Source organism: Hyperolius riggenbachi, chromosome 9, assembly GCF_040937935.1.
Source record: "Hyperolius riggenbachi isolate aHypRig1 chromosome 9, aHypRig1.pri, whole genome shotgun sequence".
In the NCBI taxonomy this organism is placed as follows: Eukaryota; Metazoa; Chordata; class Amphibia; order Anura; family Hyperoliidae; genus Hyperolius; species Hyperolius riggenbachi.
In genome coordinates this window covers 61,782,521-61,808,161 of record NC_090654.1, presented here as the reverse complement: position 1 = coordinate 61,808,161, position 25,641 = coordinate 61,782,521, and the positions used below count along the sequence as shown (strand labels likewise).

The following is a 25,641-nucleotide window of genomic DNA, read 5'->3' as shown; positions in this document are numbered from 1 at the left end:
CCCCCAACTATGTATAACACTACCCGAGGGCCCTTTCACACTGGCGCAGTGCGTTGTAGCAGACTGCCCCACTGCTACTGCAGCCTAATGCAGGTTTATGGGGAAGTTCATTCTTCCCACGTTGTGGTACACTGTGCCGGAAGTGCCCGATTTAACGCTAGTGCATACCTACGATACCGCGCGGCTCCTGGGGTGACCTGCGTCGGCCCGGAAGTCATGGTGATGCAGGTGTTTTTCTAAGCGTTGGAGGTCGCTGAAGCGTATTTTTACAATGTATTTCCGCATGCACGAAGCAGGAAGTGACTGTAAGTGTGCGTCACTTCCTGCTTGGCTGAATGCCAGACAGTTTTTGGCAGTGCTTTGCGGCAGGCTCGGCACACTGCACCGTTAATGCTAATTTACAGTGTGACACCAGCCTCAGCCTAAAGGCTCATACAGCTGCCCAACGCATGTCGCTCATCGGGGATAAGAAGCAAATCCCCTTGGGTGACATCACTGAGCCCTGCCGCACACCGCACCTCTCTAGCTATCGATGCGGTGTGTTGCTATGCGGGGGACAACAGAGGGACGATGAGTGGCGCGATGGGCGGGGGAGTGGCACTAACAATGGGATCACGCTGGGGTTGGGTACATCCATCCAGCGGATCGCTCGCGGATTGCGTGTCTGGGGTTGTCGGGTGCTGTGCACACGCCTGATTGTCGGCTGAGGCGGCCATTATCGACCACCTCAGCCGACTTAAGTCAAGTGTGTGTATGTGGCTTAATGATGACCTGTAAAGACATGGACCAGTCAATACTGTCATAGCCAATCACAGTGGCCAACTATACTTGCGTCACAGTCAATATGGCATTGGGCTATATGATAGCTGAACTCCGGTGTTTGTTAGGGCCCTTTTCCACTAGCAATCACAATCACAAACGCCAGTGATTGCGATTGCGATTTTTCATTAATTCTGTTATGCGATTGCGATTTTCATTTGCATTGCATTATCATTGTAAAAATCGCTCCAGCAAGCGATTGCGATTAGCGATTTCCAAATCGAATCACTGTAGTGGAAAATACTTCTCGTGATTTCTATGATAAAGTAACAACCCTAGCGATTTAAAAATCACTAGCGATTTGCGATTTTGCGATTCAGCAATCGCAATCGCTCTAGTGGAAAAGGGCACTTAGAGCAAACTAAACTCTTGTACAGCACACAATGAAAAGTCTTTAATCCACATATAGATGCTGAAGAAATTCACTTCTCTGAGTTCTTGTGTTTGTTTAGGCAGATCAATGTGTCTAATTAGGTCTTTTCCTCAACTGTGAATAGACTGCAGGAGAGCTCTGCCAATGCAGCTCTCCATACAGTAAACACTGACGCTTAATCTTTCCATTGCTGTCTGTAAAAGTGAAGTCAAGGAAAACTTCAGTTTTTAGGTTGCACACGTGGAGTAAAGGTCCAATCCCGAAGATGAACTAATGTAGCACAAATTGTTTAAAAAGAGAATGTTGGCCATGAGAGTCAGGTATCAAAACATGCAGTGCATTGGTACCGTGTTCCCCCTTCAATGCTACCACTAGTAAGCCTACAGTGTTTATTTACGCTTTTATGCTAGTACTGTCATTGTTTGTCACCCTACTGTTCTGCACAGGCAACGTGTTCTCCCCTCTCTATGCAACCAGCTCCATTGTGCCCTCTTTTGGCTACCAAACCCACCGCGTGTCCAGGGCTGTGGAGTCCGAGCTGAAGCAATTTTTGGGTACCTGAAATACGGTAGGTGGTTTCATATACTGAGGAGATGGAGTCAGGTTATTTTTTTTTGTACAAACTCCATAGCTCTGGTAAGTATTAGACTAAAGGTGCGTACACACGTCCAACTTTATGCCTGATTGTCGTTTAAACTGGTCGTTTGAACGACTTGAAGTGCAAATAAGTCGTTCAGACGTCCTGTACACACTGACCAACAAAGCGGCTGATATGCTAATTTACATGTCATTTACCAACTTGATAATGGACAATGGACTGGATAGAACAATGGACTAGATCAAACGTCTATGTTTGAACGCCTATTAGTTGGACAAACGACTAGAAGTCGTTTGTACACATTTACGGACCTAACAGTCGTTTGAACGATAGTTGGTCCAATGGATCCGCACAGTGGTTTGGGCAAACTGGCTGTTATCAGTCGCTCGACAGTGCGTACACACGTCTAACGTGTCGTTCAAATGACAAGTCGGTCGAAAAAAGTTGGACATGTGTTGGAGTCGAGGAGTCAGAGCAATTTTGGAAACCAGGAGTCAGAGGTTTCCGTAACTAAGGAGTCAGATGATTTTGTACCGAATCCACAGTCCTGCGTGTGCCCCTTTTCTGTGCTACCAACTCTACTATATAAAAAAAGACAAATTCAAGGTGGATCCACAGGCCTCAGATGTGAGACAATTTAAATGGAGAGTTACAGACCAAGGTGGAGGTCCATCAAACCTCCAAACGAGCTTGCAACATATAACAGATACAGGCAGGACTTAATTGTTGTAGTTAGAGCAATCTACAAACGTCTTCTTTTATTCATAACTTGGTGATACTGCATACTAGTCCAGCACAACGTTTCTCACAACAAAGGACATTGTGCTGGACTAGTATGCTGTAGCACAGCATTATGAATAAAAGCTAAGTGTTGGAGAAGTGCTCCCGCTACCAGGGTTGAGTTCGGACTGGATCGGTTATTTGTTCCGACTCTTCTCTGTGTCACCCACCCTACCGCTGATGTTCCTAGTCACAGGAGGTAGCAGATGCTGGGAGGGGGTGCCAATTATAGTGCTGCACTCAGACAGACATAAAGTGTAATTACACCACAACTTTCCGCTTTTTCGCCTACAAATGTCCCCACAACTTCCAGACACTAAAAACAGTCGAGTTTCCCCCGCTGGCTCACATATAGAAATGATGTTACACGGCCATCTGTCTCCGCCCACTGCGGTAAACAACAGGGGTGGATCTGATATCACATCTTACCAAACAATCCTAGAAATCTTCAATTAAAACTATATGATAAGCACAGGGGACGCTAATAAATGTGACTTCTGAGGGAAGTGTGGGAGGAATGTTTCTTTATAAAAATAAGAAAAAAATTGTTTTCAGAAAGTTTCCCTAAAGCACAATCACTGATATTAGTCACGAGAAATTATTCCTTTTAAAATAGACCCACCGTGATCATTTACATAGAGACTGTACTGGAAATTATGTAATTAACAAAATTGCTTATTTTTCCCAATACAGTATAGCAACACCAGGTACTGTATAATAAACCTGTATATAATAAAACTTCTGTTATAGTAAACGTTTTTGTCCCCTACGTGATGCTGACTGGATATAGTAAAAAGTGGGCGGTGCAAGCGTCGCATGTCAGTGTGAAACCTATTGTCTACTGCTCTCCTTAGGCTGGTGCTGCAAGCCCCGCCCAAGGAGGTATTGGAGCCAATCACAGGAAGTGAGTGGCTGCCTCTATTCATTGACGGATGGAATTTTTAAAGAGCCCTGGATACTGTACCAGCAATTTTTCCTGCCTGGTTATGCAGCCCTAAGGTATATTTAACCTTGTAGTCAACCAGATGTGCAAATGCTTGTACTGTACCTACAATGGGAGGACAGAGTTGCTCCTTTGCAGCACAGAATGTACCAGGGCATGCTGGGCCATTTCTAGGGCAATTTCTGATATAGTAAGTTTCTGATATACTGTATTTTTCGGCATATAAGGCACACTTTTTCTTATGGCGTCTTATTGTCTGAATATACAGCAAACATTGGTGCCAGAGGTGCAGAGCGCACAGTGAAGCTCCTACCAATCCTGCCGCCACGCTCCTCGCCCCTTCGCTCCAGCCACGATCCTCTTCTTCTCCAGCCAGGTGCTGTTGACTGAAGCCGCCTTTAGGTCCTCCGTTCCTCCTGGCCTCCTGTTAATGCAAGATAAAGAAATGTTAGTGACAATTTGCCCCTCTGCAGCGCTGTACACACGCTGGATTAAACTTGGCCAAGAATCTAGCGCGTGCATCGGAGCCCCAACATCTGATGCCGGACTGACCACCGAGCACATTGTTCACCCGGCCAACCAGAAGCTGATTCTTCGTGCGCTGTGAGTCATTCCTCCTACCCCTCCACAGCAATAAACTAATTGGTGGCCACTGGGCTAGTGACATGTCTGTACAGCACTCGCCCGGATCCCTGCAGGCAAGAGCACTTGTCATATATATGTAGCTTTAATGTCCAATAATGGCTGAATAAGAAAAACATCCACAGATCTGCCAAATAAAGTTCTAGAGACTGTTTAAAGTAAAGTCAAATCAGGTCATCTGATTTGCCTTGCCTCTGAATTCAGGATCATGACATTTCTACCCAGGCACTCCTATAGACCTGAGGAAGCGGCTGTGGCCCGTGAAACGCGTTGTCGATTGTGCCCTAATAAAAATTGAGAAGCTTTTTACCGTTACCTTGCATGTGAGTCTGACTCCCATAAGGTAGGAACATCATTATCTTCTACTATTATAAATGATTCCTACACTATAAGAAACATAGCCATATTTCTACGGGCGCCTTCTATCCTTTCCCAGTTACCTTCACCACTGTATAGTGGTACTCTCCAAGTGTGCCTCCTTTGTTATCAGGAGCTCCGACCTACCCTTCTACTGGAAACAAGGCCGAGTGAGGACGGTACTTCCTCACATGCTGGTTGATTGGTTGCTGTCACAGCGACTTAATTTTGTGAGTATATCTCTCTATCCTTCACATCTTCTGGTGTTGTAGTGATAATACACCACATCGGGCTCCCGTTCTCCCTGTGTCCTTTTGTCTTCTATAAGAGTCTATGGTAAGGATTAGATTGTGATCTCCTTTGAGGGACAGTTAAGTGACAAGACTATACTTTGTACAGCGCTGCAAAAGATGTTGGCACTATATAAATACTAAATAACAATAATAATAGTCAGATCATGATTTCGATTTTTGCTGCAAATCAATTGAAATTACAATTGAAGCAGCTCCTCTTGCTATAGATTTCTTGCAGATCTGATCAAGGTGTTCAAATCTGAAGGAGAAAATTACCGGTAATGTGTGTATGGCTTTACTATTCTAACGATATATATATATATATATATATATATATATATATATATATATATATATCGTCTTTCCCCGAAAATAAGACAGTGTCTTATATTAATTGTTGCACCAAAAGATGTGCTAGGGCTTATTTTCAGGGGATGTCTTATATGTCTATGAACACAAAAGTTCCTGTGCTGTGTGTCCTCCTGACCTCACCCACTGTGACACCTTTTCCTCTGCTGGATCCACCTCTTCTGTGCCACTTTTTTCCCCTTCAGGCAGGGAACACACTTGACTGTTTTTGTGCGCGTTTTCTTCACAGAAAAACTGAGAACTGATGTTAATCAATGGGCTAGTTCAGACTTAATATGTTGACATTCTGCATGATGACTCTGCACATTTTGTCAGTTTTCTCTATCAATTACATCAGCTGCTGTGAAAAAACATGCGTGTTTTCCTGCATGGAAACACACTTGGTCTGCAGAAAAAGTATGCAGAAAAATGCACGCAGAGAACTGAAAGACAAGTGTGTTCCCTGCCTAAGTGTCCCCTCTGTACCTGTGTCCTCCTCTACCCCCTGTCTTCCTGTGTCTGGTGTCTACTTGCCCGCAAGACTATGGGCTCCAGCAATAACAAAAGTTTCCATATTTTTCCCCTTACTGCCGCTAGGGCTTACTTTCAGGGTAGGGCTTATATTTCGAGTATGCTCAAAATTCCTACTAGGGCTTACTTTCAGGGGATGTCTTAATTTCAGGGAAAGAGGGTATATATATATATATATATATATATATATATATATATATATATATATCTGTGAGTTAATGGATGTGCTCTGTTATTCCTCGCAGCGCTGCCATAGGTCTCATCCTCACTTGTGTCTCCTCCTCCGAAGTCGAGAAAGAATGCCCAGAACCTCCTCTGGCTCCTGTCCAGTCAAACCTAATCAGATGTTAATAGGAAGGTACAGCTCACTCCTATTGAAATGAGTATGCACAGGGCTAAATGAGTTCCAGTTCCTGGTAAATCATGATCAAACGCCACTTATCTCTTTATTTTGGCTGCTGGCATGTCTCCAATACGATGTGTGGAGCTCAATCTCAAAGCAAGGAGAGATCAGCCAACCATGGCAGCATTAAAATCAGCAAAGGCACATTCACAGCATATATAATCGCTAGCGGCACCTTGATTCAACCTGCAGTACCTTCAGCCTGCAAACCGACCCTTAACTGAGACACAATTTTGGGCTATCCAAACCTGACCTGCAAATGACTCAAATGCCTGATGCAAATATCAAGGATGCGTACCTATTATACAGCCGCCGGGAGATTTGGGCGCAGGGTAAAGCCGATAAATGTCTCACCCTGCTCCTGCACAAGCCCCGGCGGCGTTAATTACTATTCCCCCTCCAGGCCAACGTGGACTCAGGGGAAAGATGTAATTCAGCTTCCAGCTATTGCTGGCGGCCGAAATTACAGTGCTTTTGGAGTAATTTGTGCACAGTCTTTTGATTGTGCTTTTGACGGCGCACAAATTACTCACTCAGCACCGCTATAGCTGTAATTCCTATTACGGCCTATGGTGGCGCCAGTTGCGCCCAAATCTCCTACGCTGTTTTTACAGCCCTCTTCAAGGATAGCCTATCTTGAAGTATTGGAGCAAGTAACTGTGTAATAATTCTGGTCATAGATAAGTGTTATGCTAGGTACACAAGGTACGATTTTCCGGCCCAATCGTTTTTCTGCTCGATTCTGCACTTGATTCTGCGCTCGATTCTCTTATCTTCGCTCGTTTTTCTTATCTTTTTCTATTCACTTCTATGAGAAATTGTGCGCAGAATCGATCGGGAGTAATACCGGACATGAGGGATTTTATCAATCGGATGCATTTATCGCACGGAAAGTCATATCATGTGTACCCAGCATTAAAGCAAACCTTGGAGGTTTGCAAAGCCAACAATTAGGTATTTACCTCAGAAGGGGGAAGCTCCTGGATCCTAAAGAGGCTTATCCTGTCCTCGTTCATCAGCCCGTTCCAGCGCTGGAACCCCCGAAAAGCAGCCTCTCTGCACAAGTGCACTAGCACTGTCCTGCTAAGGCTTTGGCAGAAATAGCAGAGCCCAATCAGGTCCATGCTATTTTGCAGGTGCATACGGCTAGCGACTTCGCAGTAGCGTGGACCTGATTCGGCCTGTTTTTTTCCAAAGAATGATGAGCAAGACAGTGCTAGTGCAACGACAAGCCCTTTTTCAGGGTCCCAGTGCTGGAACAGGGTGCGGAGGAGGATGAGGAGGCTTCCCCCTCCCAAGGTAAATACACAATAGGGCCACTTTTTCCGCTACAGGTACACTTTAAGGTTAGGTTTCGTACTCATGTTAGGTGGTTTTTGGCAAAGGTGGCGAGGCGGGGCAACCCCTGCCGAGAAACTAGTGCGTATGGCAGCCCTGATGCATCACCAAGAGATTTGGAGTGCCAGATTTTCTCAGTCGATAGCACACTGAGCCCATTGTTCTCCTCCTAACCATCCCGTACCACTATGTGCCATATGTCATCCCCTCCAAGCAACAGCATGCATCAGACAGCCACAGACTAAGGAAGTGCCTGAACAGCACACGGACCAAAACTGTCGCCACATGGATCCTGATCTCTGCAGGTGACAGTCTGCACAGATGTGTATGAGGCTTTAGACTATTATTGAAAAGTAATCTTTCCCCTTTAACAAGAATCTACAGTTACGACTATTTTGTCAATTCGTGTCTGCACAGAGATCTACAGGGACGAGCAGCAGGAGGTGTAAACGGCAGCAAAAAGAACAGTAAGGACTATTTTGGGCAGCCTTTGGTGTGAACAGGCCACAACTGATCAGCCAAGCCACCGTTGTATCATGCAGCTAATTATGACTGGCAGCTACACAATAATCATTTCTGCACATAAAACACATAGAAAAAGGCATTAGACGTTGATAAAAAAAAAAAACACCTCTCCTTTTGTGATATGCTGTAATGTGGGAAAAAGTGAATACCGGTACCTACAAATTACTGCTCTTTTATAAATAGGCCCCTTTTAAAAAAACAGCCATCCATGTTATCAAAGACCCTTGAGTAAATAAATGATCAATAAGAAAATTATAGAGATGTACCAGACAGTGCATTTAATCTAGTTAGGATTATAACTACAAAAAAAAAAATTGAGCAAACATTAATCCTCCCACTTTTCTGATACCTTTTAACTGTTCCATAAACTGCATAATGCTAGGTACACACTATGAGATTTTCTGGTAGATTTACTGTCAGTGGCATAGCAATAGGGGGTGCATAGGTTGCGACCACATCAGGGCCCTTGGGCCAGAGGGGACCCGAGGGGCCATCCCTCGACCACAGTATTCGCTCTTTTTTGGTCCTGTGCTGATAATATTCACTTTTATAGATGCTTTGAATAGTAGTGATCATTAAAAACTGTTTCCCATCCTCTTCTTGCACCTCTGACACTGTAGTTGCCATTGGCAGGTTTTGGTGCGTCACATCAATTGTTTTGTATAAAGTGCTTTGGGAGCCCAAATGTAAAACTTGCACTGGGGACCACAGCTTCTTAGCTAGCCACTGTGTCAGATCGATTTTTTCCAATATACCCGATCTGATTTCTTATCGATTTCTGGTAGAAGTGAACGGAAAACACCTGTAAATCAATCACAAATCAGATCGGACATGTTGAAAATAATCAATCTGACAGTAAATCTGCCAAAAAATCTTATAGTGTGTACCAGGCATTAAGGACCTGATAATCAACCTGTGGTATTAGTGACAGATTTACCATAACATTTATCAAAGTGATTGAATCTGCAAGATCTACCTCTGTATAGAAAACGCCAGGAAATTATTTCAGGACCATTTTCTTATGCCCCCAATATCTGTCTTTAGATAAAAAAACAAACAAAAAGAACCCTGAGTCATAGCTCCCCAAATTTCTCCCTAACTCCTCTCTCCACATACTCACTAACATCGAAGGAGCCTGTCTCATAACATGCAAGAACTTCCGGTCTGAATAGTCTTCTGGATGTGTGGCCTGGAGTTTGCTGCCATCCTCTTGCTTCTCCCTGCAGGGGAGGGGCGTGGTTAGATAACTCGTTCATTGAAGAGGGGTGGGGCAACATTGCAGAGGATTGTAGGAGGCATTGGAGCATCTTGGGAAGCCGCTTAGGAGGGTTTTTGGGAGCCGGTGGGTGTGGTCTGGCAGGCTCTTGAATGTATGGAGAGAGGTGAGGCTCTGTCTGCCTGGTGTGGGTGGCTCTCAGCTTAGGTGAGTGTGAGGGGTTATTTGAGAGTTTGGGGGTCAATCTTTTTGTTATTGGAAAAAAATAATAATCTGTAATTGCTCTTTAAGCTGCTAGCAGATACCAGAGATACACACTCTGCATTACACACCATGAGAGAGAGAGACAGGCAGATACAGAACTCACATCCTGCATTACAGAAAGGGCAATTCAAATATAAACACTCATAATCCAGCAACAGATACTTCTATCAAGCAGCACACACAATTCAGTCTCTGAGCTCCTCTCCTAGCACTGATGATAGCACACTCCATCCACACTCTGCTCCAGCTTCCTCCAGTACACAGACTGCTTCAGTCTATGATATGCAATTGCTGACTGTCTGGAAACTATAATGAGAAAATGTCCCACAGGCAGAGTGGAGGGGGAGCTGTGTATAAATGCAAGCCTACTACCAATGTGTACTTTCTCACTCATTGCTCACATCTTACCCACCTATACTGTGTGCTCAACCCAACACTGCTCACTTCTCCTACCTACCCCTACTGACTGTTCAACCCAACCCTGCCCACTTCTCCTACCCACCCCTACAGTGTGCTCAACCTAACCCTGCTCGCTTCTCCCACCTACCCCTACAGTGTGCTCAACCTAACCCTGCTTGCTTCTCCTACCTACCCCTACAGTGTGCTCAACCTAACCCTGCTCACTTCTACCTACCCCTGCTGACTGCTCATCCCAACCTTGCTCACTTCTCTCCCCCCCCCCCCCCACTGCTACAGTGTGCTCAACCCAACCCTGCTCACTTCTCCTAGCTATCACTACTGACTGCTCAACCCAACCCTGCTCACTTCTCCTAGCTATCGCTACTGACTGCTCAACCCAACCCTGCTCACTTCTACCTACCCCTACTGTGTGCTCAACCCAACCCTGCTCACTTCTACCCACCCCTACAGTGTGCTCAACCCAACCCTGCTCACTTCTCCTACCTATCACTACTGACTGCTCAACCTAGCCCTGCTCACTTCTCCTACCTACCCCTGCTGACTGCTCAACCCAACCCTGCTCACTTCTACCCACCCCTACAGTGTGCTCAACCCAACACTGCTCACTTCTCCTACCCACCCCTACTGTGTGTTCAACCTAACCCTGCTCACTTCTCCTGCCTACCCCTACTGACTGCTCAACCCAACCCTGCTCACTTCTCCTATCCACCCCTACAGTGTGCTTAACCCAACACTGCTCACTTCTCCTGCCCACTCCTACTGTGTGTTCAACCTAACCCTGCTCACTTCTCCTGCCTACCCCTACTGACTGCTCAACCCAACCCTGCTCACTTCTCCTATCCACCCCTACAGTGTGCTCAACCTAACCCTGCTTACTTCTCCTACCTACCCCTGCTGACTGCTCAACCCAACCCTGCTCACTTCTCCTACCTATCACTACTGACTGCTCAACCCAACCCTGCTCACTCCCCCTCCATACTCCTGCGGACTGCTAAACCCAACTCTGCTCACTTCTACCCACCCCTACAGTGTGTTCAACCCAACACTGCTCACTTCTTCTACCCACCCCTACTGTGTGTTCAACCTAACCCTGCTCACTTCTCCTGCCTACCCCTGCTGACTGCTCAACCCAACCCTGCTCACTTCTACCCACCCCAACAGTGTGCTTAGCACAACCCTGCTCACTTCTCCTACCCACCCCTATGATGTGCTCAACCTAACCCTGCTCACTTCTCCTACCCACCCCTACAGTGTGCTCAACCCAACCCTGCTCACTTCTCCTACCCATCCCTAATGTGTACTCAACCCAACCCTGCTCACTTCTCCTACCTAGCCCTACTGACGGCTCAACCCAACCCTACTGATTTCTGCTACCCACCTACAGTGTGCTCAACCGAAAACTGCTCACTTCTACCAAACTCTACTGCGTACTCAACCCAACCCTGCTCACTTCTCCTACCTACCCCTACTGACTGCTCAACCCAACCCTACTCATTTCTCCTACCCCCTTACTGCGTACTCAACCCAACCCTTCTCACTTCTCCTACCTACCTCTACTGCGTACTCAACCCAACTCTTCTCACTTCTCCAACCCACCTCTACTGCATACTCAACCCAACCCTTCTCACTTCTACTACCCACCTCTACTGCGTACTCAACCCAACCCTTCTCACTTCTACCCACCTCTACTGCGTACTCAACACAACCCTTCTCACTTCTACTACTCACCTCTACTGCGTACTCAACCCAACCCTTCTCACTTCTCCTACCCACCTCTACTGCGTACTCAACCCAACCCTTCTCACTTCTCCAACCCACCTTTACTGCATACTCAACCCAACCCTTCTCACTTCTTCTACCCACCTCTACTGCGTACTCAACCCAACCCTTCTCACTTCTCCTACCCACCTCTACTGCGTATTCAACCCAACCCTGCTCACTTTTTCTACCTACCCCTACAGTGTGCTCCACACAACCCTGCTTAATTCTCCTACCCACCTCTACTGTCTGCTCAGCCTAACCCTGCTCACTTCTTCTCACCCCTACTGCGTGCTCAACACAACCCTGCGCACTTCTCCTACCAACACCGAGCTCGAATACCGTAGAGACTTGATGCTGGGCTACAAACTCGAGACACATTCTGTCGCTGTGGAGGGGGGAGAAGAGATGATGATGTGACTTCCAACGGGCAAAGTAAGGTGTACAATGTACTCAGCCTAGATGATGTGGCACTCTAAATTTTTTCGGCAATGCATTGTAGCCGCTATACTTGCACTACATTCTCTTACCCACCCTTCTCTTACTCTCTTGCCTCTCTTACCCACCATTACTGTGAGCTCACACTAATTTCACTCACCTCTCCGGCTCAACCTCACCACAGCACACAAAACTCCCCTACACTCCTCCCCCCATATGAACTCACTCCAGCCCCATTTTTTGTCTGAACCATCCCCACTTTGGGGTTGAACAGCCCCTGCAAATAGGGAGGGGGGCTTTGGGGGCTCGCTTCTCCCTCTCCCCACCCACATGCAGGGTAGCCCAGGGAACGGGTTTAATATTTAGCTGCTCCCCCCACTGCGTGCTGACTGAACACAGTGCCCTCTCACTCGCTCCCACTCTGTGCTTTATCCAACCCCACTTACCACAATGTGGGCTCACTGCAACCCCACTTACCTCTTGGTGTAGTGTTAGTTCCTCCTCACTCTACTCACCTCCCCTTCCCACTCCCCACTGCATGCCCACTCAGTCCTCTCCTGCCCACATCCACAGTGTGTGCTCTACCCAACCACAATTTCAGCATGTGTACTCCCCATATCCCCAGTCACCTCCTACCCACACCCAGTGTGAGCTCCTTTCACCCTACTAACCTCTCCTTCCCACCCTTAACTATGTGCCCACTGAACACTCCTGCTGCCCACCTCCACTCTGCGTGCTCAATTGCAACCCACTCACCTCTCTCTTACCCACATTCATTGTGAGCTCCTTTCACTGTACTCATCTCTCATTCCCATCCCCCATCGTGTTCCCACTCAGCTCTCTCCTCTACACAACCCCCCCCCCCCAAACACACACACGCGCGCTTAGTATGCTCTACCCAAGTGGGCTGGCCACAACCCCATTCACCTACTATACACACCCAGTGTGACCTACTCCCACCCTACTTACCTCTACTCCCCACCACCCCATTGAGCACCATCCTACAAGGGCGCCTTACTTGCGGCTATAAGCTCTGTTAGGCACTGTTATTTAGCCTGAGAAAGTGGGTATGCACGGACGAAACGCGTTGCCAGTGCAATAAAAATTCATTCAATACGTGAAGTTGTCTTCATTGAGGTAAGCCACCTCACCCCCTTTTTTTAATTTGTATTTAACGTATTTTATCATTCCTCGGCGCCTCTTTCCATGTATCTTGTACCATTCTACAAGCCCCCCCCACACACACACTCTGTGTGCTCTTCCTAAGTGTGGTGGCCACAACCCCAGTCACCTACTACCTACACCCAGTGTGACCTTCTCCCCACCCCCTGTTCACTTCTCCCCCCCCCACCCCACTGTGTGCCCACTAAGCGCCCACTGAGCAAGCTCCTTTCTTTCCCACCAACACTTTCCAATCCAGCACAGGCAGGCAGTCAGGCATTGGTTTCCTGGTGATAACAGTAGCAGATAGATATAGAACTTTCACACTTCCATCTCTTGCTGTGACTTTATAAAGTTTCGGAGGTGACAGATGCCCTCATAAGTTTAGCGCAGAGTCTGGTCCTTGTCAGCAGCTTGCGGTCACCCAGCATGGTACCCGATGGTGGTGATAAGCAACGTCCTGGCAGCGTTTGTACAGTAACCTGCCAGACTGGATAAACATGGATTGTTGACTCAGCTTGTAATTGAAATTTCAGCGGTGTGCACCCGACGTCTTGATAAATCACAGAAATATTATTTTTGGGGACTCGGGAGATAAACACTGTGCAATGTCAGGCGGAGGTGTCCATTGATAAGGGACCTTGATATATGTCACCTCCCTCATATAATGACATTCTTCTGCTCTGAAACAAGTTTTACATCTGACAACACTGTAGACAATAATGTTTCATCCCCCCCACTAGTGAGCACTGGGTCTATTTTGAATAAAGTAGAGAATGACATCATCATTTTTTGTTTTACAAATCGTTCTGCTTTCTAGTGCTCACTTTTCCATCTGTTCATCAATTTTTCCACTTTTCATGATTGTTTGAGACTTGTTTTCTGTATCTTAACACAAGCAAAAAGTTATATGACTATTGGGGATAATTATTACTGATATAGGGAAGTAGTAGTAGTGCAGTTTAGTGAAGTACAACAAAAAGAAAAGTCATTTCTCAAACTGCCCTGTACAGCCAGTGGACGGATCACCCTCTGTATGATTCAGAGAGACCACACAGAATGGATTGCCTTCAGTGTCAACTGGTGAATAGGTCTCGGTGACTATATAGGTTATAGGGGGCCACGCTTTTCAGCTTGCGAGCTACTTCAAGAATGACAAATTGAAAATGATCCAACAAAGTAGAATCTAACTACAGATGCAAGCCTTAATTGCAGCACATGTACAGCAGCCAATCAGTGATTGCCATAAGCTACAACTGCAGCACATACACAGCACGGTCCATCAGTGATTACTACAAGCCACAACTGCAGCACATGCACAGCACGGTCCATCAGTGATTACCACAAGCCACAATTGCAGCACATACCCAGCAGCGGTCCATCAGTGATCACCACAAGCCACACCTGCAGCACATGCACAGCGGTCACCCATCAGTAATTACGACAAGCCACACCTGAAGCACATGCACAGCAGCAGCCCATCAGTAATTACCACAAGCCACACATGAAGCACATGCACAGCAGCAGCCCATCAGTAATTACCACAAGCCACAACTGCAGCACATGCACAGCAGTCCATCAGTGATTACCACAAGCCACAACTGCAGCACATGCACAGCGGCGGTCCATCAGTGATTGCCACAAGCCACACCTGCAACACATGCACAGCGGCGGTCCATCAGTGATTGCCACAAGCCACACCTGCAGCACATGCACGGCAGCAGTCCATCAGTGATGGCCGCAAGCCACAACTGCAGCACATGCACAACAGCAGTCCATCAGTGATTACCACAAGCCACAACTGCAGCACATGCACAGCACCAATCCATCAGTGATTACCACAAGCCACAACTGCAGCACATGCACAGCACCAGTCCATCAGTGATTACCACAAGCCACACCTGCAGCACATGCACAGAACCACTCCATCAGTGATTACCACAAGCCACACATGCAGCACATGCACAGCAGCAGTCCATCAGTGATTACCACAAGCCACAACTGCAGCATATGCACAGCAGTCCATCAGTGATTACCACAAGCCACAACTGCAGCACATGCACAGCAGCAGTCCATCAGTGATTACCACAAGCCACAACTGCAGCATATGCACAGCAGTCCATCAGTGATTACCACAAGCCACAACTGCAGCACATGCACAGCAGCAGTCCATCAGTGATTACCACAAGCCACACCTGCAGCACATGCACGGCGGCGGTCCATCAGTGATTACCACAAGCCACGACTGCAGCACATGCACAGCGGCAGTCCATCAGTGATCACCACAAGCTACAACTGCAGCACATACACAGCAGCAGTCCATCAGTGATTACCACAAGCCACATCTGCAGCACATGCACGGCGGTGGTCCATCAGTGATCACCACAAGCGGTCCATCAGTGATTACCGCAAGCCAGGACTGCAGCACATGCACAGCGGCAGTCCATCAGTGATTACCACAAGCCACAACTGCAGCACATGCACAGCGCCAGTCCATCAGTGATTACCACAAGCCACAACTGCACAGCGGCGATCCATCAGTGATTACCACAAGCCAGGACTGAAGCACATGCACAGCGGCAGTCCATAAGTGATTACCGCAAGCCACAACTGCAGCACATGCACACCGATGGTCCATCATTGATTACCACAAGCCACAACTGCAGCACATGCACAGCAGCAGTCCATCAGTGATTTCCACAAGCCACATCTGCAGCACATGCACAGCGGCAGTCCATCAGTGATTACCACAAGCCACATCTGCAGCACATGCACAGTGGCAGTCCATCAGTGATTACCACAAGCCAGGACTGCAGCACATGCACAGTGGCAGTCCATCAGTGATTACCGCAAGCCACAACTGCAGCACATGCACAGCATTGTCCATCAGTAATTACCAGAAGCCACAACTGCAGCACATGCACAGCTGGCAGTCCATCAGTGATTACCACAAGCCACAACTGCACAGCGGCGATCCATCAGTGATTACCACAAGCCAGGACTGAAACACATGCACAGCGGCAGTCCATAAGTGATTACCGCAAGCCACAACTGCAGCACATGCACAGCGGCAGTCCATCAGTGATTACCGCAAGCCACAACTGCAGCACATGCACAGCGGCAGTCCATCAGTGATCACCACAAGCCACAACTGCAGCACATGCACAGCAGCAGTCCATCAGTGATTAACACAAGCCACAACTGCAGCACATGCACAGCGGCAGTCCATCAGTGATTACCACAAGCCACAACTGCAGCACATGCACAGCGGCAGTCCATCAGTGATCACCACAAGCTACAACTGCAGCACATGCACGGCAGCAGTCCATCAGTGACTAACACAAGCCACAACTGCAGCACATGTACGGCGGTGGTCCATCAGTGATAACCATAAGCCACACCTGCAGCACATGTACGGCGGCGATCCATCAGTGATTACCACAAGCCAGGACTGAAGCACATGCACAGCGGCAGTCCATTAGTGATTACCGCAAGCCACAACTGCAGCACATGCACACCGATGGTCCATCATTGATTACCACAAGCCACAACTGCAGCACATGCACAGCAGCAGTCCATCAGTGATTTCCACAAGCCACATCTGCAGCACATGCACAGCGGCAGTCCATCAGTGATTACCACAAGCCACATCTGCAGCACATGCACAGTGGCAGTCCATCAGTGATTACCACAAGCCAGGACTGCAGCACATGCACAGTGGCAGTCCATCAGTGATTACCGCAAGCCACAACTGCAGCACATGCACAGCATTGTCCATCAGTAATTACCAGAAGCCACAACTGCAGCACATGCACAGCTGGCAGTCCATCAGTGATTACCACAAGCCACAACTGCACAGCGGCGATCCATCAGTGATTACCACAAGCCAGGACTGAAACACATGCACAGCGGCAGTCCATAAGTGATTACCGCAAGCCACAACTGCAGCACATGCACAGCGGCAGTCCATCAGTGATTACCGCAAGCCACAACTGCAGCACATGCACAGCGGCAGTCCATCAGTGATCACCACAAGCCACAACTGCAGCACATGCACAGCAGCAGTCCATCAGTGATTAACACAAGCCACAACTGCAGCACATGCACAGCGGCAGTCCATCAGTGATTACCACAAGCCACAACTGCAGCACATGCACAGCGGCAGTCCATCAGTGATCACCACAAGCTACAACTGCAGCACATGCACGGCAGCAGTCCATCAGTGACTAACACAAGCCACAACTGCAGCACATGTACGGCGGTGGTCCATCAGTGGTAACCATAAGCCACACCTGCAGCACATGTACGGCGGCGATCCATCAGTGATTACCACAAGCCAGGACTGAAGCACATGCACAGCGGCAGTCCATTAGTGATTACCGCAAGCCACAACTGCAGCACATGCACACCGATGGTCCATCATTGATTACCACAAGCCACAACTGCAGCACATGCACAGCAGCAGTCCATCAGTGATTTCCACAAGCCACATCTGCAGCACATGCACAGCGGCAGTCCATCAGTGATTACCACAAGCCACATCTGCAGCACATGCACAGTGGCAGTCCATCAGTGATTACCACAAGCCAGGACTGCAGCACATGCACAGTGGCAGTCCATCAGTGATTACCGCAAGCCACAACTGCAGCACATGCACAGCATTGTCCATCAGTAATTACCAGAAGCCACAACTGCAGCACATGCACAGCTGGCAGTCCATCAGTGATTACCACAAGCCACAACTGCACAGCGGCGATCCATCAGTGATTACCACAAGCCAGGACTGAAACACATGCACAGCGGCAGTCCATAAGTGATTACCGCAAGCCACAACTACAGCACATGCACAGCGGCAGTCCATCAGTGATTACCGCAAGCCACAACTGCAGCACATGCACAGCGGCAGTCCATCAGTGATCACCACAAGCCACAACTGCAGCACATGCACAGCAGCAGTCCATCAGTGATTAACACAAGCCACAACTGCAGCACATGCACAGCGGCAGTCCATCAGTGATTACCACAAGCCACAACTGCAGCACATGCACAGCGGCAGTCCATCAGTGATTACCACAAGCCACAACTGCAGCACATGCACAGCGGCAGTCCATCAGTGATCACCACAAGCTACAACTGCAGCACATGCACGGCAGCAGTCCATCAGTGACTAACACAAGCCACAACTGCAGCACATGTACGGCGGTGGTCCATCAGTGATAACCATAAGCCACAACTGCAGCACATGCACAGCGGCAGTCCATCAGTGATCACCACAAGCCACAACTGCAGCACATGCACAGCAGCAGTCCATCAGTGATTAACACAAGCCACAACTGCAGCACATGCACAGCGGCAGTCCATCAGTGATCACCACAAGCCACAACTGCAGCACATGCACAGCAGCAGTCCATCAGTGATTAACACAAGCCACAACTGCAGCACATGCACAGCGGCAGTCCATCAGTGATTACCACAAGCCACAACTGCAGCACATGCACAGCGGCAGTCCATCAGTGATCACCACAAGCTACAACTGCAGCACATGCACGGCAGCAGTCCATCAGTGACTAACACAAGCCACAACTGCAGCACATGTACGGCGGTGGTCCATCAGTGATAACCATAAGCCACACCTGCAGCACATGTACGGCGGCGATCCATCAGTGATTACCACAAGCCAGGACTGAAGCACATGCACAGCGGCAGTCCATAAGTGATTACCGCAAGCCACAACTGCAGCACATGCACACCGATGGTCCATCATTGATTACCACAAGCCACAACTGCAGCACATGCACAGCAGCAGTCCATCAGTGATTTCCACAAGCCACATCTGCAGCACATGCACAGCGGCAGTCCATCAGTGATTACCACAAGCCACATCTGCAGCACATGCACAGTGGCAGTCCATCAGTGATTACCACAAGCCAGGACTGCAGCACATGCACAGTGGCAGTCCATCAGTGATTACCGCAAGCCACAACTGCAGCACATGCACAGCATTGTCCATCAGTAATTACCAGAAGCCACAACTGCAGCACATGCACAGCTGGCAGTCCATCAGTGATTACCACAAGCCACAACTGCACAGCGGCGATCCATCAGTGATTACCACAAGCCAGGACTGAAACACATGCACAGCGGCAGTCCATAAGTGATTACCGCAAGCCACAACTGCAGCACATGCACAGCGGCAGTCCATCAGTGATTACCGCAAGCCACAACTGCAGCACATGCACAGCGGCAGTCCATCAGTGATCACCACAAGCCACAACTGCAGCACATGCACAGCAGCAGTCCATCAGTGATTAACACAAGCCACAACTGCAGCACATGCACAGCGGCAGTCCATCAGTGATTACCACAAGCCACAACTGCAGCACATGCACAGCGGCAGTCCATCAGTGATCACCACAAGCTACAACTGCAGCACATGCACGGCAGCAGTCCATCAGTGACTAACACAAGCCACAACTGCAGCACATGTACGGCGGTGGTCCATCAGTGATAACCATAAGCCACACCTGCAGCACATGTACGGCGGCGATCCATCAGTGATTACCACAAGCCAGGACTGAAGCACATGCACAGCGGCAGTCCATTAGTGATTACCGCAAGCCACAACTGCAGCACATGCACACCGATGGTCCATCATTGATTACCACAAGCCACAACTGCAGCACATGCACAGCAGCAGTCCATCAGTGATTTCCACAAGCCACATCTGCAGCACATGCACAGCGGCAGTCCATCAGTGATTACCACAAGCCACATCTGCAGCACATGCACAGTGGCAGTCCATCAGTGATTACCACAAGCCAGGACTGCAGCACATGCACAGTGGCAGTCCATCAGTGATTACCGCAAGCCACAACTGCAGCACATGCACAGCATTGTCCATCAGTAATTACCAGAAGCCACAACTGCAGCACATGCACAGCTGGCAGTCCATCAGTGATTACCACAAGCCACAACTGCACAGCGGCGATCCATCAGTGATTACCACAAGCCAGGACTGAAACACATGCACAGCGGCAGTCCATAAGTGATTACCGCAAGCCACAACTGCAGCACATGCACAGCGGCAGTCCATCAGTGATCACCACAAGCTACAACTGCAGCACATGCACGGCAGCAGTCCATCAGTGACTAACACAAGCCACAACTGCAGCACATGTACGGCGGTGGTCCATCAGTGATAACCATAAGCCACACCTGCAGCACATGTACGGCGGCGATCCATCAGTGATTACCACAAGCCAGGACTGAAGCACATGCACAGCGGCAGTCCATAAGTGATTACCGCAAGCCACAACTGCAGCACATGCACACCGATGGTCCATCATTGATTACCACAAGCCACAACTGCAGCACATGCACAGCAGCAGTCCATCAGTGATTTCCACAAGCCACATCTGCAGCACATGCACAGCGGCAGTCCATCAGTGATTACCACAAGCCACATCTGCAGCACATGCACAGTGGCAGTCCATCAGTGATTACCACAAGCCAGGACTGCAGCACATGCACAGTGGCAGTCCATCAGTGATTACCGCAAGCCACAACTGCAGCACATGCACAGCATTGTCCATCAGTAATTACCAGAAGCCACAACTGCAGCACATGCACAGCTGGCAGTCCATCAGTGATTACCACAAGCCACAACTGCACAGCGGCGATCCATCAGTGATTACCACAAGCCAGGACTGAAACACATGCACAGCGGCAGTCCATAAGTGATTACCGCAAGCCACAACTGCAGCACATGCACAGCGGCAGTCCATCAGTGATTACCGCAAGCCACAACTGCAGCACATGCACAGCGGCAGTCCATCAGTGATCACCACAAGCCACAACTGCAGCACATGCACAGCAGCAGTCCATCAGTGATTAACACAAGCCACAACTGCAGCACATGCACAGCGGCAGTCCATCAGTGATTACCACAAGCCACAACTGCAGCACATGCACAGCGGCAGTCCATCAGTGATCACCACAAGCTACAACTGCAGCACATGCACGGCAGCAGTCCATCAGTGACTAACACAAGCCACAACTGCAGCACATGTACGGCGGTGGTCCATCAGTGATAACCATAAGCCACACCTGCAGCACATGTACGGCGGCGATCCATCAGTGATTACCACAAGCCAGGACTGAAGCACATGCACAGCGGCAGTCCATTAGTGATTACCGCAAGCCACAACTGCAGCACATGCACACCGATGGTCCATCATTGATTACCACAAGCCACAACTGCAGCACATGCACAGCAGCAGTCCATCAGTGATTTCCACAAGCCACATCTGCAGCACATGCACAGCGGCAGTCCATCAGTGATTACCACAAGCCACATCTGCAGCACATGCACAGTGGCAGTCCATCAGTGATTACCACAAGCCAGGACTGCAGCACATGCACAGTGGCAGTCCATCAGTGATTACCGCAAGCCACAACTGCAGCACATGCACAGCATTGTCCATCAGTAATTACCAGAAGCCACAACTGCAGCACATGCACAGCTGGCAGTCCATCAGTGATTACCACAAGCCACAACTGCACAGCGGCGATCCATCAGTGATTACCACAAGCCAGGACTGAAACACATGCACAGCGGCAGTCCATAAGTGATTACCGCAAGCCACAACTGCAGCACATGCACAGCGGCAGTCCATCAGTGATTACCGCAAGCCACAACTGCAGCACATGCACAGCGGCAGTCCATCAGTGATCACCACAAGCCACAACTGCAGCACATGCACAGCAGCAGTCCATCAGTGATTAACACAAGCCACAACTGCAGCACATGCACAGCGGCAGTCCATCAGTGATTACCACAAGCCACAACTGCAGCACATGCACAGCGGCAGTCCATCAGTGATCACCACAAGCTACAACTGCAGCACATGCACGGCAGCAGTCCATCAGTGACTAACACAAGCCACAACTGCAGCACATGTACAGCGGTGGTCCATCAGTGATAACCATAAGCCACACCTGCAGCACATGTACGGCGGCGATCCATCAGTGATTACCACAAGCCAGGACTGAAGCACATGCACAGCGGCAGTCCATTAGTGATTACCGCAAGCCACAACTGCAGCACATGCACACCGATGGTCCATCATTGATTACCACAAGCCACAACTGCAGCACATGCACAGCAGCAGTCCATCAGTGATTTCCACAAGCCACATCTGCAGCACATGCACAGCGGCAGTCCATCAGTGATTACCACAAGCCACATCTGCAGCACATGCACAGTGGCAGTCCATCAGTGATTACCACAAGCCAGGACTGCAGCACATGCACAGTGGCAGTCCATCAGTGATTACCGCAAGCCACAACTGCAGCACATGCACAGCATTGTCCATCAGTAATTACCAGAAGCCACAACTGCAGCACATGCACAGCTGGCAGTCCATCAGTGATTACCACAAGCCACAACTGCACAGCGGCGATCCATCAGTGATTACCACAAGCCAGGACTGAAACACATGCACAGCGGCAGTCCATAAGTGATTACCGCAAGCCACAACTGCAGCACATGCACAGCGGCAGTCCATCAGTGATTACCGCAAGCCACAACTGCAGCACATGCACAGCGGCAGTCCATCAGTGATCACCACAAGCCACAACTGCAGCACATGCACAGCAGCAGTCCATCAGTGATTAACACAAGCCACAACTGCAGCACATGCACAGCGGCAGTCCATCAGTGATTACCACAAGCCACAACTGCAGCACATGCACAGCGGCAGTCCATCAGTGATCACCACAAGCTACAACTGCAGCACATGCACGGCAGCAGTCCATCAGTGACTAACACAAGCCACAACTGCAGCACATGTACGGCGGTGGTCCATCAGTGATAACCATAAGCCACACCTGCAGCACATGTACGGCGGTGATCCATCAGTGATTACCACAAGCCACAACTGCAGCACATGCATGGCTGTGGTCCATCAGTGATTACCACAAGCCACACCTGCAGCACATGCACGGCGGTGGTCCATCAGTGATCACCACAAGCCACAACTGCAGCACATGCACAGCAGCAGTCCATCAGTGATTTCCACAAGCCACATCTGCAGCACATGCACAGCGGCAGTCCATCAGTGATTACCACAAGCCACATCTGCAGCACATGCACAGTGGCAGTCCATCAGTGATTACCACAAGCCAGGACTGCAGCACATGCACAGTGGCAGTCCATCAGTGATTACCGCAAGCCACAACTGCAGCACATGCACAGCATTGTCCATTAGTAATTACCAGAAGCCACAACTGCAGCACATGCACAGCTGGCGGTCCATCAGTGATTACCACAAACCACACCTGCAGCACATGCACAGCGGCAGTCCATACGTGATTACCACAAGCCACAACTGCACAGCGGCGATCCATCAGTGATTACCACAAGCCAGGACTGAAACACATGCACAGCGGCAGTCCATAAGTGATTACCGCAAGCCACAACTGCAGCACATGCACAGCGGCAGTCCATCAGTGATTACGGCAAGCCACAACTGCAGCACATGCACAGCGGCAGTCCATCAGTGATCACCACAAGCCACAACTGCAGCACATGCACAGCGGCAGTCCATCAGTGACTAACACAAGCCACAACTGCAGCACATGCACAGCGGCAGTCCATCAGTGATTACCACAAGCCACAACTGCAGCACATGCACAGCGGCAGTCCATCAGTGATCACCACAAGCTACAACTGCAGCACATGCACGGCAGCAGTCCATCAGTGACTAACACAAGCCACAACTGCAGCACATGTACGGCGGTGGTCCATCAGTTATTACCATAAGCCACACCTGCAGCACATGTACGGCGGTGGTCCATCAGTGATTACCACAAGCCACAACTGCAGCACATGCATGGCTGTGGTCCATCAGTGATTACCACAAGCCACACCTGCAGCACATGCACGGCGGTGGTCCATCAGTGATTACCACAAGCCACAACTGCAGCACATGCACGGCGGTGGTCCATCAGTGATCACCACAAGCCACACCTGCAGCACATGCACGGCGGTGGTCCATCGGTGATCACCACAAGCCACAACTGCAGAACACACACGGCGGTGGTCCATCAGTGATCACCACAAGCCACACCTGCAGCACATGCACGGCGGCAGTCCATCAGTGATTACCACAAGCCACGACTGCAGCACATGCACAGCGGCAGTCTATCAGTGATCACCACAAGCTACAACTGCAGCACATACACAGCAGCAGTCCATCAGTGATTACCACAAGCCACATCTGCAGCACATGCACGGCGGTGGTCCATCAGTGATCACCACAAGCGGTCAATCAGTGATTACCGCAAGCCAGGACTGCAGCACATGCACAGCGGCAGTCCATCAGTGATTACCACAAGCCACAACTGCAGCACATGCACAGCGCCAGTCCATCAGTGATTACCACAAGCCACAACTGCACAGCGGCGATCCATCAGTGATTACCACAAGCCAGGACTGAAGCACATACACAGCGGCAGTCCATAAGTGATTACCGCAAGCCACAACTGCAGCACATGCACACCGATGGTCCATCATTGATTACCACAAGCCACAACTGCAGCACATGCACAGCAGCAGTCCATCAGTGATTTCCACAAGCCACATCTGCAGCACATGCACAGCGGCAGTCCATCAGTGATTACCACAAGCCACATCTGCAGCACATGCACAGTGGCAGTCCATCAGTGATTACCACAAGCCAGGACTGCAGCACATGCACAGCTGGCGGTCCATCAGTGATTACCACAAACCACACCTGCAGCACATGCACAGCGGCAATCCATACGTGATTACCACAAGCCACAACTGCACAGCGGCGATCCATCAGTGATTACCACAAGCCAGGACTGAAGCACATGCACAGCGGCAGTCCATAAGTGATTACCGCAAGCCACAACTGCAGCACATGCACAGCGGCAGTCCATCAGTAATTACCGCAAGCCACAACTGCAGCACATGCACAGCGGCAGTCCATCAGTGATCACCACAAGCCACAACTGCAGCACATGCACAGCAGCAGTCCATCAGTGACTAATACAAGCCACAACTGCAGCACATGCACAGCGGCAGTCCATCAGTGATTACCACAAGCCACAACTGCAGCACATGCACAGCGGCAGTCCATCAGTGATCACCACAAGCTACAACTGCAGCACATGCACGGCAGCAGTCCATCAGTGACTAACACAAGCCACAACTGCAGCACATGTACGGCGGTGGTCCATCAGTGATTACCACAAGCCACAACTGCAGCACATGCATGGCTGTGGTTCATCAGTGATTACCACAAGCCACACCTGCAGCGCATGCACGGCGGTGGTCCATCAGTGATTACCACAAGCCACAACTGCAGCACATGCACGGCGGTGGTCCATCAGTGATCACCACAAGCCAC

The 25,641-nt window shown here is 49.5% G+C and overlaps 1 protein-coding gene and 1 long non-coding RNA gene across 2 annotated transcripts in view; one reads left to right on the top strand and one right to left on the bottom strand.

Moving 5' to 3' along the window:
- DAG1 (dystroglycan 1) overlaps nucleotides 1-3,937 on the bottom strand; it is a 165,525-nt gene extending 161,588 nt beyond the window's left edge. The window contains exon 1 of the mRNA XM_068252902.1: nucleotides 3,827-3,937. The gene's annotated coding sequence lies outside the window, so the exon portion shown is untranslated. The remainder of the gene's footprint in view (nucleotides 1-3,826) is intronic.
- Nucleotides 3,938-9,244: 5,307 nt separating this feature from the next.
- Nucleotides 9,245-25,641, top strand: part of LOC137532424 (uncharacterized) — a 115,142-nt gene continuing 98,745 nt past the window's right edge. The window contains exon 1 of the long non-coding RNA XR_011023926.1: nucleotides 9,245-9,373. This is a non-coding gene — a long non-coding RNA (uncharacterized lncRNA). The remainder of the gene's footprint in view (nucleotides 9,374-25,641) is intronic.